General features: G+C 43.6%; 1 long non-coding RNA gene across 15 annotated transcripts; it reads left to right on the top strand.

Moving 5' to 3' along the window:
• The first annotated feature begins 1,870 nt into the window (after positions 1-1,870).
• On the top strand, positions 1,871-10,946 carry LOC147129484 (uncharacterized). Of its 15 annotated transcripts, XR_015082752.1 has the most exons (14): positions 1,871-1,996; positions 4,162-4,370; positions 4,442-4,612; positions 4,684-5,476; positions 5,718-5,776; positions 5,885-6,456; positions 6,536-7,011; positions 7,104-8,028; positions 8,118-8,148; positions 8,251-8,383; positions 8,490-8,550; positions 8,647-8,913; positions 9,053-10,535; positions 10,603-10,946. It is a non-coding gene; the product is annotated as an uncharacterized LOC147129484 (long non-coding RNA). The 15 variants fall into 15 exon arrangements; XR_015082746.1 differs by having other exon boundaries at positions 6,536-6,592; positions 6,679-7,011; positions 7,104-8,383; XR_015082745.1 differs by having other exon boundaries at positions 6,536-6,809; positions 6,883-7,011; positions 7,104-8,383.
• The last annotated feature ends 879 nt before the right edge of the window (positions 10,947-11,825 follow it).

Genomic DNA, 11,825 nt, shown 5'->3' with positions numbered 1-11,825 from the left:
GTTCATGAAACCTTTTCTGGAAATATTGTTATATGTGAAAGCGCTATAAAATGGCTGTTTTAATCAAAACTTCAAGTGATGAAACATGGTGGGAAAAAAAAAAAAAAGGTTTGAATAGAGTTTTACACTGAAGCATTGAGGGTGAAGGTTTATAGAACCCGCAGGAAGGAAACCATGACCAGCTCTGCAGCAATCAGAGAAGCGAGATATTCAACATTCGTGGCTTCATTGAAGGGAATTCTTGAATGGCGCCGGCTACAAAAATCATTTGCGTTTAAAAAATGTCTGAATAGACACAACATATAACTAAGATGAATACTTCGTATATTTGCGAGCATTTCTCCTAGTGACCAGGAGACGGCGACAGCGTAGCGCCTGAAGACGATATCGTGAACTGTATTGTAACCTGGAAAAAAAATGTTGGTATCCTCTGTTAAAGAATACTACTAATAATATAAGAAAACTAATAAAAACATATACAACTTTAATGAAAATCAGAAATCGCTTTTAAATTATGGGTGAACAGCTTCATTTTAAAAATGATAATCATAAACTCATGAAACAGGCCTGGACAAAAATGGTCGTACTCTGAGAAAAGATTGAAAATAATTTGACCATATGGACATGTTCAACCAATGTGTCGTTGAATTAGCATCATTCTTCCAACTTGGAAGAAGTTAGTTGGCCAACATTTTCGGGCATACATACTTTCACTACAACAATGGGGAAAAACCAACATCTCGCCTGGTTGATGAAGGATCCAACAGTGCCCCCCAACCACTGCACTTGAAGACCACAATAAGAAAATAGTATACTAAGATTACATTAAAGCAATTGAATTTAACTAGTACTAGAATTTAGGGACCTTACGTGTATTATATTTCCGATTTTGAAACTCAAATCTGAAAACAATTCTAGATGGTCTAAAAATTCAAATGAGACCCATTTTGCATAAAAATACAACCATGAAATTGCATTCTGTATTGTTTTTGTTAACAATCGTGTGCTCGACCATGGTGCTAAACAATTTGCAGCGATGGAGAAGTAAACGTAGACTTTAGACAGGAAGGCGAGTGTGCGGGAATTGCGTGTGATTGGACATTTGGATCCTTGGAAACGTCAACAGGAAGACTGACCAGAGTTATGATATCGATCTTGTCAAATATTTATGTACAATACACAAGTCTGTGTACAATAGTCAAACGGTAGTAGTCATCAGCATTCAGGCAAATTAACCTAACGTATTCTTATCGATCTACTACATTCAAGATTATCTCTGGGCAGGGCACTTTTCTATCACTTCTCCAAAAAAGAGGCAAACGTTCATCAAGTTGTTTAATTGTCACTCCAAGCTATTGTTCCACGCAACACTGGCGTGTAAAACAAGCGATTAAACAACGAACGTCCGCTAGCTAAATGGTATCATACAGTAAAAGGCAGACATGCCAACCAAAATTAGCACCGATGTTACGGTAAATAAACCTTTAAACAGCACGCAGGGAGCAGTCCAGGGTGTTGTACAATTATCTTCTTCTGTGACAACTATTAACGAGGACACGAGAAGGGACAACACATCTGCGTTTAAATGTGAAGCTATCTTCCGAATGCTAAACGACTGTTGTTGCTATGTGCGTGTGTTGTAACCATGGCAACAGCAAGCGTTGAACAAGAGGTGGACAGTTTTTTTCGTCGATCGCTTTATATTTGGGTGGGCGTCAAAACCCTGGTTTGTAATGATTTTCAGAAGGCTCACGAACCCTTTTCGTCGCTACGCTAACAGAAGGAGAGGGGTGTGTTGGATGAGCGGTGGAGTATTTTCCCGACGATACGTAGTACTTGGGGGGGGGGGGGGGGCTCGGAAAGTCTTCCCATTTTTTCTTCCCAATGGTATTAATAGTTACTATTACATTTGATTTCGTCATCTTTCGTTGTGTGTTGCAGGTTAAGGCTACAGACGTGTCGGACCAGGAGCGACACACCCACTCCCCCAACCACGGTGTGACAACCTCCGGGAACCTAAAACCAATATATTAGCCGTATTTCGATTTGTGTCTCGTAATATATTCCATTTTCTTTTTAAAAATAAAAATTGAACATCAAACCGTTTTTTAGACATTTTCTTACTCGTTCCAGACACCAAACTAGAAACTCAAACTGTATCTAAATTTGTATATTAAAACGAAAATCAAATGAGTCGTTTTTTTTCAATTTTTAATATCTTGTTTCAAACGTGACATCCAATGACCAAAAGAGACACGGTCCGTGTAGGTCCGTGTACCTTACGTTCATTCTATTTTTAATTGTGAAACGCAAAACAAAAAACAAATTTAGGGTTGTATTTTCAATTTTCATTTTTGAAACAAAAATAGCATATTCATTTGAACGCCAATTTTAAAAATAAACTACAAAATATGTGGAGGTTTCTGGAAAGGGCTCGAATTTCCGTATTTCCAGTTTCAATATTACGCTTTTCAGCCGCTGGTTCGCGCTGCAGGAAGCACAGGAAGTAATGTAGTAGCCACTAGCTACGCTTTCAGAGCGAGAAAGGAAGGAGAAAGGGCTTGCAATCGTTTATTTTACAACGTCAAAACAGTAACTCACCTGGGCCACAAGAGGGCGCTTCGGGTTAGCGCATGCAAGAGTCTCAACCATAACATCCCCCTTTCTGAGAACAGTAATTCGAAATTTTTCAATGTATAATGTCGAATGTAAATCTTGGACTAGAGGTGGTGAGAAGGAAGAACCATTCAGAGGAGAACTTTTGGAATTGCTCTGTTAAGAACATGTGGTGCTGGCGGGAAGCGGGTGTGCATGGATGCTTCCGATCAAACAGATCCACACCAACGAGCTCCCAGGGACGTGTTGGGAATTCCGTGGGCAGCAGTGTTTCTCTGTGTTGAAGTCTCTCTTTAGCACATGTGACACATTCAGACACTATGTGTTGGTAGCTGGAAGTGCGGACTCCACTAAATAGACGAGACTGAGACAGCTCCGAATTGAAGGGCTTGCAATCGTTTATTTTACAACGTCAAAACAGTAACTCCCCTGGGCCACAAGAGGGCGCGCAGGGTTAGCGCATGCAAGAGTCTCGACCATAACATCCCCCTTTCTGAGTACAGTAATTCGAAATGTTTCAATGTATAATGTCGAATGTAAATCTTGGACTAGAGGTGGTGGGAAGGAAGAACCATTCAGAGGAGAACCTTTGGAATTGCTCTGTTAAGAACATGTGGTGCTGGGGGGAAGCGGGTGTGCATGGATGCTTCGGATCAAACAGATCCACACCAACTAGCTCCCAGGGATGTGTTGGGAATTCCGTGGGCAGCAGTGTTTCTCTGTGTTGTAGTCTCTCTTTAGCACATGTGACACATTCAGACACTATGTGTTGGTAGCTGTAAGTGCGGACTCCACTAAATAGACGAGACTGATACAGCTCTGAATTGAAGGGCTTGCAATCGTTTATTTTATAACGTCAAAACAGTAACTCCCCTGGGCCACAAGAGGGCGCGCAGGGTTAGCGCATGCAATGAGTCTCCGCCATAACAACGATCTTGCCCAGACTTCAAATTGTTTTTTTTATTGTATTGTTTGTTAAGTGCTTTGTCGCAGCTCTATGAAATGCGCTATATAAATACAATTGTATTGTAATAAAAGGCCATAATACACAAGTGTTAATCATTAGATCAACATAAAACACAATATACAATTGACACCGGAAAAGAGCCGAAAATTTCAGGTCTGATCAAAAGCCAGCGAATAGAAGTGTGTCCGCCTGGTTGATAACGTACATTTTGGCCACTTATGCTCCACTACCAACATAAATAAATAAACACATTATAATAAATAAATAAATTAATTAATAAATTAATAAATAAGTATGTATATATGTATGCTCGCATGCACGCACGCACGCATGCATGTACATATTTTCGTTTAAGAATTAAAAATTGAAAATCCAAAATGTTTTTGACTTTATAATATCCAATGACCAAAAGAGACACCCACCCGGTTATATTTATTTATTTTATTTCTACGACAGAAAATCAAATATAGCACGGGACGCAAATGGAAAAACGGCTCGTCTATTTATTTTTGGATTCCCGGAAGTTGTCCCGACAGCATTTCTCGTACTGACCAGAAGCAACGATTTCCATTCCACAGTGAGCCAAGCAGTCATCATGACGCGTCACCAGGTGGCGCTAGTGTGCAAAGTGCCGATCAACAAACAGACGAAGAAGGCTGGCTTCCATTGGTGCACGTGACGTGAGGCCTGCCGGTGATTTGAAACAGGTGTGCAGACCGGCATTAGTCGATTGCAGCGCACAGGTGCGGCAAAATGGCGATCGATCGCCCGCATGGCGTTTTCTTGGGTAAGTGAGCACACGAGGAAATGTTTGTCTTTTTTGGGCCGTTTCTCACAATGCCATTTTGTTTTTTGCAGGATTTGCACACTTTAGGGACGCAACTTCGTTTGAACAAGCAGAAACAAAAGATTGGTGCACGTGGTGTGAGGCCTACTGGTGATTTGGAACAGGTGTGCAGAAGAGGGGAATCGTCGCGTGCAGTGCACAGGTGCGGCAAGATGGCGACCGACCACTTGGCGTTTTCTCTGGTAAGTGAGCACACGAGGAAATGTTTGTCTTTTTTCGGCCGTTTCTCACAATGACATTTTGTTTGTTGCAGGATTTGCACACTTGAGGGACGCAACTTCGTTTGAACAAGCAGAAACAAAAGATTAGCATGGATTGGTGCACGTGACGTGAGGCCTGCTGGTAATTTGGAACAGGTGTGCAGAAGAGGAAGGGGAATCGTCGCGTGCAGTGCACGGGTGCGGCAAGATGGCGACCGACCGCTTGGCGTTTTCTCAGTTAAGTGAGCACACGAGCAAATGTTTGTCCTTTTTTGGCCGTTTGGCCAATGACATTGTGTTTGTTGAAGGATTTGCACACTTGAGGCACGCAACAGCGTTTGAGGTTTGAAAACGCACAGCAATCTCAATTCACTTCCCTTTGCTTGATTTAGCACATTGTCCTCTTTGTTTGTTTTTCTAAGATTTGAAAATTATTTTGGTTTGTTTTAATGCTGGCCAGCTTTTTTTTTGTTTGTTTTCTCATTGTTGTCAATGACAATGCCTTCATACTCGGCAATTGAACTGTAATGGTTCTTGTTTAACTCCATTGTTTTGGGGTGTTATTGAATATGGTGCATTTTCTTTCAGGTGGTATGAATGTTTTGCCAACTTGTGATTGTGGTTTTGTGTACCCTTTCATGCCAATTGTCACGAATTTTCATTTAAACCCTTTCCGCTCCAAATGGTCAAAAATCCCGACTGTATTCTTCCGCTACCGGTTAAAAAAACAAGAAACCTTTTGCAAGCATTAATTTCTCCGGTTTCCTGTCGGAGGGGACACTTCATCTGATTTGGACGGCAAAGCTAGCCTCATGCCATGCTGTAATTTTGGACTGCAAACCTGAGGTAAGTTGTGCTAAAATGAAAGCATGAATGGTCTTAATGTGTACCTGTGCCAATGACAAGTATCTTTCAATACATTTCACGGATTCGGTTAGATTGTAATTCACTGTTGTCAACCACAATGTATTTTTGGAAGCAAACACTCACATGTATTTTCTTTCCAAACTGTCGCTCTAGCGAGTATCTCATTATTACAACATTTGCATGGTCAGTTATAAACGTAATTTCTGTTGATTGTTTGCAGAACTAAATATGAAGGCAGGGCTCCTTCAATACAAAGCAAGCAGGTGGACCTCACACCAGGTAAAAGTAATTGTGTAAAGTTTCAGCTTGTTTGACATTTATGGATGGAACTGTGTACAAGTTGATTCCTTCTTGTCTAAACTGATTTCTTATTTGTTTTTTTTTTAGTCTTAGTCCAATTGGAAGGGGACAGGCTGTCCAAATGTGCAAACTTCATCGATGCCTCAACAGAAACTGTTTTGTGGGCAGAAATGACATGTTCACTGTCTACATGAAAGGTTGCTCCAGCTGAGCGGGAGGAAAAGCTTTTTTCTTTTTTTTCTTCAAACAAATGTAAGCGTCAAGGAGCTAATGTGCAGTGTGGTGGTTTTAGGGTGCACTCAGTCATAGTGATCAACACTAAAACTTTTATCTTTTATGTATGTTTCCTGTGAACATGCAAGTTGAGTTTGTTCTCAAACCTGTAATTGTTGTACTGTACCCTGCGTTTTCTTGTGGGTTATGTTGCAAGGTGGCGTTGGAGTGGGATGAGCGAGAGGCACCGAGATCCACCAGACGAGGGTGAGAAACCAAAGACACAAATGACATGCGTGCAAAATATATATTTTGATTGCAGTGTGAAGAAGCTGCTTGGGACGGGATACACCAAAGACAACGAGAGCAGTGTGAAGACCCGAAATGCACAAAAGCAGCTTTGTAGGGTCAAAGAGGAGCCTGACGAATCGAAAAGCTTGGCAGAGGTAACAAAGCACATGGCAATTTGATAAGCAAGGGGCACAACTACAATAGTGTTGTTGTTTTTTTTTTTTTTGGTTGCAGGGCCCGGATGAAGAAGAGGAGCAGTTCCCCAAATGAAGCATCAAGCGGCACACATGAGTATGATCTGTCCAAGGGTCGCCTGTAAATGTAGAACAGGAGGGTGCAGAGTAGTGAGCTTTGTGGTTTGCCTTGGTTGCGCGTAGGTTGGGAGCATTGTTGCTGTTGCCGGTTGATCGACCTTAGAAAGGAGTGCTCTTTGGCAAGGAATCTTGAAGTTGGTCAGCTGGTTGTTTGGCTTGTCTGGATCCAGAGCAGCTTTTTGTTGTTTGAGGAGGTCGATTGGAAATCTGGCTTGTACAAGTCTGAAAAAGGTTACGTGCATCACTAAATATGAAAGTGTGTTTCAGGGTTGGGGAGGTGAGCGGAAACCAGAGGCACTGGACCCAGGGTAAGGAGTACCTCGACAAATGAAGTGACCGTACATAACCAATATTTTTCTTCCTTTTGGCGGACGAGCCGGATGGTTCAAAAGTCAGGTAAGGAAAGCCGACAAATGCCATTCAATCAGACAAGTGTCAGGCTTAGCAATGTGGCCCAAACATGCCCATTTTTGTTTTTGGCCCAACAGCAGGGCATCGTACTTGCCGTCCGACTGTCCAGCTGAGTCGCGGCTAAGCCCCAGTCGCCACCTACGACTGCTGGAGCGCCTTCGTCTCGCCCGATCGGCCGTTAGCCGACTCAAACCTTCAGCAGATCTTCGGCTGTGCAAGTCATGTCTTTGCTTGTTTTGCTTCATATTTTTCCCTTTCAGTCATGTTTCCCCCCCACCCTGCCCCCTTGTTGATGACTTGCAGGGCAGCAGTGGAGTGGGACGGGCCGAGAGGCAGCAACAATGGCCGCACGAGGGAAGTCATGCGCACACAATGAAGTGAGCAGCACGCAACTAATAGCAGGTTATGCATTTGGCAGGCTGGGCGATGAGCCGGATGGGACAAAAGGACGCGCGAGTGAGGGGAACAGGCTAAGCCGACGCTACAATCAAATAAGCAAGTGACATACATCTAGGCTAATCTGTTTTATTTCTGACGCTTTTGCTGTGTGGATTCTGCAGCTGTGACCGGGACAAAATCTGAGGTGGACCACTTCCCCGAGGGGCGTCGCTCTGGACTCTTGTGCGTCGACAGACCCACCCAGCGAGCAAGCGAGCCATGTCCTGAGGAAAAACGGCTTCCCTGAAGGCGTCTGACTGTCATGTTGAATTCTTGTGAAATGCTGTTTGAGTTGACATTGTGTGAACTGTTGCCGCCTGCGCTCAATTCACGAGGTGGTGGTGGTGTCACGAACCTTGGTCCACCTTGGGTTTGCTTGAAGGGCTCCACGAATGCACTTGTCGTTGCAGGATGGAGGAGCTCGGGACGGAGCCCACCACGTCCGGTGGATGCACATAAAAGTGCAAATGTGTGGCAATATCATGGCAATGAGCAAAAGTGTCATGTTGTGCGTTGGTGCTTCTGGGAGAGGAGCTGGATGGAAGGAAAATCCCGGCCAAAGGGGTACTTGAGAGGTCTTGCTAGTCTGTGTTGTAGGGCTGATTTGTCCAGAAGTGACTGGCACAAAACAAATCTGTTTTTTGTTGCGGCAGATGAGTGATGGGACATGAGGCCAGTGAACAAGTACCTATGAATTATGGTCCAAAAGTCATGAGTCCCACCTGTCCTGCTTGTCCAACCTCATTCCCCTCTTTATTCACTTTGTGCACGTTGTGGGATGGGCAGAGAGGCCGGCACCAGGCAGCATCCGACAGACGTGGGCAAGCCTTTTGCCGTGTGGATTCTGCAGCGAGTGTCTGGGACAAGAGCCGAGCTGAAGCGTTTCCTCTCAGGAAATGGAGTCTCGTTTTGTATTGAGGTAACATCGTAGAATCCCACATTGTGTGAAATGCTGCCCACTTGGCAGCCTGGCCATACTGGAAGGGGATTGGTCCCTCACTACAAATGCGCTTGACTTGTTGCAGGGTGGAGAAGGAGCCAGATGGGTCAAAAGTCAGCTCGATGTCCGCCTCCCATCGGCCAGTGGTGAGCCTGCGGTCGACGCGAACCTTCATAAGAATTCTGGCATGATTTGTTGTATGATTCATACCCCCCCCCCCCCCCCCCCCCCATCTGCTTAAGACTGTTACTGAGCAGCAGCGTAGTGGGATGGTGCAAAGAACCACCAGTTGGGCGTACTCACCACTCAAGCAGCCAATCTGGTGACAAACGCACACCTGCTTGTACTGACTGTTTTGCAGGATGAACAATGAGCCGGATGGGGCTAACCCGCAATGAAATGAGTTTGTGACGTCCAACTACAGTAGAGCCTCTGTTGCTGTTGCAGCAGCAGGGTGCAGAAGCCGCTTGGTACGAGAGTCACCTGGGAGAACCACAACAGGGTCAGAAGTATGTCAAAATCAAAGTGACAGTTACAAAAGTAAAACTGTTTGTGTGCTTGTTTAGCAACTTTGGAAGAGGAGCTGGATGCAAGGCAAATATAGAATCAAGTGGCACTCAATGTCCCCCTCCCCTTCTCTCTTCACAGGGCTCAGAAGGGCATCGGTGTGATGAAAAAGCGGAACGAAGGCTTCAAGATGAACTGCTCGGCTTTTGAGGTGAGTATCAAAGTCGTACACGTTAACATGGATGTCAAGGCCTGTTATGTTCTTTCTTCTTGGTAGCGGTCCCCAACGAGAGGTGCAGACGCTACGGTGCTCGGAGGGCAAAGCGTCAACAATAGGGAGAGTATTTTTTTTTTTTTTTCTTCCACTTTGTGTGTGTGGGTTTGTCGTCTCTCATTCACTAACTCACTGGGTGTGCACTGACTAACACTAACAGCATTTTGTACTGAGTTGTGTGTCAAGGCAACAATGATTTGTTGGAGTAACGTGTTTTCTAAAATATTGTTTTGACATGTTTGTATTTTCTTTTGTCTGAAGCGACATGTAAAGCTTCCTTTTTGTATGTTCTGAACATGCTTTTATACTTGAATTAAAATTGTGAATTGGATTAACCCCTTGGGATGAGCATCCCATTTTAGAGGGGTCTAACAGTGTCGTGTCAATTGATCTTTTTGTGTGTCTGTCATCCTTTTATCAATGCAGTCTGGTTTTGGCTCAGTCAGGTGACTGCATTTCGACTGAGCCTCAACCCTGTTTGCCAATTGAGCTAAAGTTAGTAAATGAGTTTGGAGCGATGAAATGTAAAATCTGGAATGGTAAGTATTGCATGTTTCCTTGAACGTTGTGACACCACCTTTTGTTAGTGCTCGTTACGTATGTGACATGTTGATATGTGAGCATTTCATTGCACCGCTAACAATACAAAGTGACACGGTCATACCAGAAATCTTCTTTGCTAGTTGGCAGTCACTGAATACGTTTGGAATGCTCAAATAAAATAGCATCAACTATGTGTGAAAGCAATAGAGAAAACACCCACATTGTTGCCAAGCAGTTGCCTCCCAATCTTTTCACCCCAACCTCAGGTCCACAACCCCCCGTGTATAGAAAAAAAAAAAAAAAAAGACCATGTAAAGTAAGGCTTTTGAGTAAACTGTGTAGTAAGGTGTTTTTGGGGGTGGAAAAAGAACGACCATGTACAAATGAAGTGACCTGCACACAACTATTGAGGTTTGTTTTTGCAGTTGTGCATGGTGAAGGAGCCAGATGGGTCAAAAGTCAGTCGGATGTGTCCGCCTCGCATTGTCCCAATCGGCCATCGGAGAGCCTGCAGTCGACATAACATTTTTGGCCATGACAAGTTGTCGTTCTTAAGTATGATTCAAATTCTCCCCCTTCTGCATTAGACTGTTACTCAGCAGCGGTGGAGTGGGATGGTGCAAAGGACCACCAGTTGGGAGTACTCACCACTCAAGCAGCCAGTCAGGTGACAAAACTGTTGCTGTTGCAGCAGCAGGGTGCAGAAGCCGCTAGGTACGAGAGCCACCTGGGAGAACCACGACAGGGTCAGAAGTATGTGTCAAAATCAAAGTGACTGTCCCAAAAGTGAAACGGATTGCTCTTGAGGTGAGTTTCAAAGTCGTACACGTTAACATGGATGTCGAGGCCTGTCACGAGTCTTTCATCTTCGTAGAGTTCCCCAACGAGATGTGCAGACGCTACGGTGCTCGGAGGGCAATGCGGCAACAATAGGGAGAGTATGTTTTTCTTATTCCCCTTGGTGTGTTTGTCTCCTGTCACTAACTCACTGGGTGTGCACTGACTAACACTAACAGCATTTTGTACTGAGCCGTGTGTCAAGGCAACAATGATTTGTTGGAGTAACTTGTTCTCTGAAATACTGTTTTGACATTTTTGTATTTTCTTTTGTCTGAAGCGACATGTAAAGCTTCCTTTTTGTATGTTCTGAACATGCTTTTGTACTTGAATTAAAATTGTGAATTGGATAAACCATCTCGATTTAGAGGGGTCTAACAATGTCGTGTCAATCGATCTTTTTGTCTGTTGTCTGTCATCCTTTTATCAATGCAGTCTGGTGACTGAGCCTCAACCCTGTTTGCCAATTGAGCTAAAGTCAGTAAATGAGTTAGGAGCGATGAAATGCCAAATCTGGGATGGTAATTATTGCATGTTTCGTTCAACGTTGTGACACCTGTGACCTTTGTTAGCTCTCGTTACGTATGTGACATGTTGATATTTGAGCATTTCATATCACCGCTAACATTACAAAGTGACACGGTCAGATCCGAATCTTCTTTGTTTGTTAGCAGTCACTGCATACGTTTGCAATGGTCAAATAAAAGAGCATTAACTGTTTGTGTAAAAGCAATTCATAGAAAACACATTGTCAAGCATCTGCCTCCCAATCTTTTCACCCCAACCACTGGTCCGCAACCCCTCGTGTATAGAAAAAAAAAAAAAAACCCGACCATGTAAAGTAAGGCGTTTGGGGTGGGGGAGAGACCATGTGGAATAAGGAGTTTTTTTGGGGGAAAAAAGACCATGTATAGTAAGGTGTGTTTTTGTGAAAAAAAAGACTACCATGTACAGTAAGGGTATAGTAAGGTGTCTTTTTGTGTGTAAAAATAGGGGGAAAGGGTAGTAAGGCAATTTTTTCATAAGGCCATTTTTTTGCAAAAAACGAGGTAAGGGTATATAGTAAGGTGTATTTTTTTCTTGCAAAAAATGAGGTAGGGGTATAGTAAGGTGTTTTTTTTAAAATATACACCAAAAAGTAAACACTCATTATGTGAGTGTATATGGTTTGGTTTGCTTGCATACAATGCACAGACCTATGTGGGGCTTGAACCCACAACCTTTGATTCACAATCCATGGAACTATCCTCTGAGCCAGCT

This window comes from Filicampus tigris, chromosome 19 (assembly GCF_054856515.1).
Source record: "Filicampus tigris isolate MCC_2025a chromosome 19, RoL_Ftig_1.0, whole genome shotgun sequence".
Classification (NCBI taxonomy): Eukaryota; Metazoa; Chordata; class Actinopteri; order Syngnathiformes; family Syngnathidae; genus Filicampus; species Filicampus tigris.
The sequence above is the reverse complement of the archived record's forward strand: the minus strand, read 5'-3'. Positions and strand labels throughout refer to the sequence as shown.